Raw genomic sequence first — 5,080 nt, 5'->3', positions numbered from 1 at the left:
GAAGCTTTTGTCTTCCCTTTCCCTCTTCTAGAGGATTCTCCGGTCTTGGGTGCCATCAATGGTAATGGAAAAACAAAAAAGCTATGCTTTTACCACACCAAACTTAGAATATTGCTCGCCCTCGAGCAATAAACAAAAGAATAGAAGGAGAAGAAGAAGAAATATGGAGAGGGAGGGGGAGATGTGGTTTCGGCCAAGAGGAGTGTAGAGGGGTGTGTTGTGTGAATTTGATGAAGAATGGAGGTCTTTATATAGGGAAGGGAGGGGGGGTTAAGGTTCGGCCATATGGGTGGGTTTGGGTGGTAAATTGGTTTTGAATTTTGAAGGTAGGTAGAGTTTATGAGGTAGGTTTATGGGGAAGAGTGGATGGATGTGAGTGGTGAAGAGGTGATGGGGAAGAAAGTTTGAGGTGATTGGTGAAGGGTTTTTGGGGAAGAGTGTTTATGGGGTTGTGTGAAAGAGAGTGGTGAGAAGAAGTGAGTGGAGGTAGGTGGGGATCCTGTGGGGTCCACAGATCCTGAGGTGTTCAAGGATTTACATCCCTGCACCCATTAGGCATGTAAATATGCCTTTGTACCCAACTCTGGGCGTTCAGCGCCAGGTTGGTGGCCATTTTGGGCGTTCAACGCCCATTTGTGTGCCATTTCTGGCGTTGAACGCCAAAACCATGCCTGTTCTGGCGTTCAGCGCCCAGAAGCTGCCCATTTTGGGCGTTCAGCGCCAGAACCATGCTCTGTTCTGGCGCTGAACGCCAGACAGATGCTCCTCCAGGGTGTGATTTTTCTTCTGCTATTTTTTATTCCGTTTTCAATTTTTATATTTATTTTGTGACTCCACATGATCATGAACCTAAGAAAACATGAAAAACAATAAAAATAAGAATTAGATAAACATTGGGTTGCCTCCCAACAAGCGCTACTTTAATGTCAATAGCTTGACAGTGGGCTCTCATGGAGCCTCACAGATGTGCAGAGCTTTGTTGAGACTCTCCAACACCAAACTTAGAGTTTGGATTTGGGAGTTCAACACCAAACTTAGAGTTTGGTTCTGGCCTCCCAACACCAAACTTAGAGTTTGACTGTGGGGGCTCTGGTTGACTCTGCTTGGAGAGAAGCTTTTTCTGCTTCCTCTCCATGGTTGCAGAGGGAGATCCTTGAGTTTTAAACACAAGGGAGTTCTCATTCCATTGAAGGAATATTTCACCTCTGTCAACATCAATCACAGCTCTTGCTGTGGCCAGGAAAGGTCTTCCTAGGATGATGGATTCATCCTCTTCCTTTCCAGTATCCAGGACTATGAAATCAGCAGGGATGTAAAGGCCTTCAACCTTTACTAACACGTCCTCTACTTGTCCATAAGCCTGTTTTCTTGAGCTGTCTGCCATCTCTAATGAGATTTTAGCAGCTTGCACCCCATAGATTCCCAGTTTCTCTATTACAGAGAGGGGCATGAGGTTTATTCCTGAACCAAGGTCACACAGAGCTTTAAAGATCATAGTGCCTATGGTACAGAGTATTATGAACTTTTCAGGATCCTGTCTCTTCTGAGGTAATGTCAGTTGATCCAGATCACTCAGTTCATTGATGAACAAGGGAGGTTCAACTTCCCAAGTATCAATGCCAAATAATTTGGCATTCAGCTTCATGATTGCACCAAGAAACTTGGCAGTTTTCTCTTCAGTAACATCCTCATTCTCTTCAGAAGAGGAATACTCATCAGAGCTCATGAAGGGCATAAGGAGGTTCAATGGGATCTCTATGGTCTCTAGATGAGCCTCAGAGTCCTTTGGTTCCTCAGAAGGAAGCTCCTTATTGATCACTGGACGTCCCAGGAGGTCTTCCTCCTTGGGATTCACGTCCTCTCCTTCCCTTACAGGTTCGGCCATGGTGCTTATGTCAATGGCCTTGCACTCTCCTTTTGGGTTCTCTTCTGTATTGCTTGGGAGAGTACTAGGAGGGATTTCAGTGATCCTTTTACTCAGCTGGCCCACTTGTGCTTCCAGATTTCTAATGGAAGACCTTGTTTCATTCATGAAACTTACAGTGGCCTTAGATAGATCAAAGACTAGATTTGCTAAATTAGAAGCATTTTGTTCAGAGTTCTCTGTCTGTTGCTGAGTTGATGATGGATAAGGCTTGCTATTGCTAAACCTGTTTCTTCCACCATTATTAAAGCCTTGTTGGGGCTTTTGATCCTTCCATGAGAAATTTGGATGATTTCTCCATGATGAGTTATAGGTGTTTCCATAAGGTTCACCTAAATAATTCAGCTCTGCTATTGCAGGGTTCTCAGGATCATAAGCTTCTTCTTCATAAGAAGCCTCTTGAGTACTGTTGGATGCAGCTTGCATTCCATGCAGACTCTGAGAGATCATATTGACTTGCTGAGTCAATATTTTATTCTGAGCCAATATGGCATTCAGAGTATCAACCTCAAGAACTCCCTTCTTCATAGGCGTCCCATTACTCACAGGATTCCTTTCAGAAGTGTACATGAACTGGTTATTAGCAACCATGTCAATGAGTTCTTGAGCTTCTGCAGGCGTTTTCTTTAGGTTAATGGATCCACCTGCAGAAGTGTCCAGTGACATCTTTGATAGCTCAGATAAACCATCATAGAATATATCCAGGATGGTCCATTCTGAAAGCATGTCAGAAGGACACTTTTTGGTCAACTGTTTGTATCTTTCCCAAGCTTCATAGAGGGATTCACCTTCTTTCTGTCTGAAGGTTTGAACATCAGCTCTAAGCTTGCTCAGCTTTTGAGGAGGAAAGTACTTGGCTAAGAAAGCCGTGACCAGCTTATCCCAAGAGTTCAGGCTGTCTTTGGGTTGAGAATCCAACCATAATCTAGCTCTGTCTCTTACAGCAAAAGGGAAAAGCATGAGCCTGTAGACTTCAGGATCTACTCCATTAGTCTTAACAGTATCACATATCTGCAAGAATTCAGTTAAGAACTGAAAAGGATCTTCAGATGGAAGTCCATGAAACTTGCAGTTCTGCTGCATCAGAGAAACTAATTGAGGTTTCAGCTCAAAGTTGTTTGCTCCAATGGCAGGAATGGAGATGCTTCTTCCATGTAAATCGGAATTAGGTGCAGTAAAGTCACCAAGCATCTTCCTTACATTATTATTATTTTCGGCTGCCATCTCCTCTTCCTGTTCGAAAATTTCTGAAAGGTTATCTCTGGATTGTTGTATTTTAGCTTCTCTTAATTTTCTCTTCAGAGTCCTTTCAGGTTCTGGATCTGCTTCCACAAGAATGTTCTTATCCTTGCTCCTGCTCATATGACAAAGAAGAAGGCACAGAAAAATAATAATAATAATAGAGATCCTTTATACCACAGTATAGGGATTCCTGTGTGAGTGGAAGAAGAGGGGGAGACAAAGAATGTAATATAATGGAAGAAACACAACTGTGAGGATGGAAGAGAGGTGAGATGAGATGTTAGGATATGAATGAATAAATAGAATGAGATGGGGGAGGGATAATTTTCGAAAATTATTTTGAAAAAGAGTTAGTGATTTTTGAAAATGGTTTTTGAAAAATGTTAGTAATTTTCGAAAATTTTTGAAATAAAAAATAAAAGATAAAAATAATTAGTTAATTAAAAAGAAATTTTTGAAAAAGAGGGAAGATATTTTCGAAAATGAGAGAGAGAGAGTTAGTTAGGTAGTTTTGAAAAAGTTAAGAAACAAACAAAAAGTTAGTTAGTTAGTTGAAACAAATTTTGAAAAGATAAGAAGTTAGGAGGTTAGAAAAGATATTTTGAAATTAGATTTTTGAAAAAGATAAGATAAGAATATATTTTTGAAAAGATATGATAGGACTTAGTTTTTGAAAAAGATTTGATTTTTAAAATCTCAATTAATGACTTGACAAGATATGATTCTAGAACTTAAAGATTGAATCTTTCTTAACAAGTAAGTAACAAACTTCAAATTTTTGAATCAACACATTAATTGATTATGTTATTTTCGAAAATTTGATACAAAAATAAGAAAAAGATTTTTGAAAAATATTTTTGGAATTTTCGAAAATAACTAAGAATTTTGAAAAAGATTTTATTTTTGAAAAAGATTTTGAAAAAGATAAGATTTTCAAATTGAAAATTTGATTTGACTCATGAGAAACAATTTGATTTTAAAAATTTTTGAAAAAGTCAATCCAAATTTTCGAATTTGATGAGAGAAAAAGGGAAAGATATTTTTTTGATTTTTTGAATTTTTATGATGCAAGAGAAAAACACTAAAATGATGCAATGCTTGAAATTTTTAGATCAAAACAATGAATGCATGCAAGAATGCTATGAATGTCAAGATGAACACCAAGAACACTTTGAATGTCATGATGAACATCAAGAACATATTTTTGAAAAATTTTTAATGCAAAGAAAACATGCAAGACACCAAACTTAGAATTCTTTAATGCTTAGACACTAAGAATTCAAGAATGCATATGAAAAACAAGAAAAGACACAAAACATGAAAACATCAAGATCAAACAAGAAGACTTACCAAGAACAACTTGAAGATCATGAAGAACACTATGAATGCATGAAATTTTCGAAAAAATGCAAGATGCACATGCAATTGACACCAAACTTATGATATGACTCAAGACTCAAACAAGAAACAGAAAAATATTTTTGATTTTTATGATTTTCTAATTTTTTTTTGGATTTTTTATTTTATATTTTTCGAAAATTATTTAGAAAGAAAGAAAAATAAGGATTCCAAAATTTTTAATATGAATTCCAGGAATCTTGCCATGTTAGTCTAAAGCTTCAGTCCAGGAATTAGACATGGCTCAATAGCCAGCCAAGCTTTCAATGAAAGCTCCAGTCCAAAACACTAGACATGGCCAATGGCCAGCCAAGCTTCAGCATTTAACACCAGAGTATATTGCTCTTGATAACAAATTGCTGCTCATCATTTATCAAGTATGTAACTTACCTCTGATGGTTTGGAAGCCTCAGTCCAAAAGAATTTAGACATGGCTTTACAGCCAGCCAGGCTTCACATGCTTCATGAAACACTAGAATTCATTCTTAAAAATCTTGAATAAAATTTTTGAAAACA

The 5,080-nt window shown here is 37.8% G+C and overlaps 1 non-coding gene across 1 annotated transcript; it reads left to right on the top strand.

Moving 5' to 3' along the window:
• The first annotated feature begins 2,644 nt into the window (after nt 1-2,644).
• On the top strand, nt 2,645-2,752 carry LOC112745448 (small nucleolar RNA R71). The gene has a single exon (XR_003173376.1). It is a non-coding gene; the product is annotated as a small nucleolar RNA R71 (small nucleolar RNA).
• The last annotated feature ends 2,328 nt before the right edge of the window (nt 2,753-5,080 follow it).

The sequence above is a fragment of the Arachis hypogaea genome, chromosome 14 (genome assembly GCF_003086295.3).
Source record: "Arachis hypogaea cultivar Tifrunner chromosome 14, arahy.Tifrunner.gnm2.J5K5, whole genome shotgun sequence".
NCBI classification, from domain to species: domain Eukaryota; kingdom Viridiplantae; phylum Streptophyta; class Magnoliopsida; order Fabales; family Fabaceae; genus Arachis; species Arachis hypogaea.
Note: the sequence above shows the minus strand (reverse complement) of the source record. Positions and strands in the feature narration are given on the sequence as shown.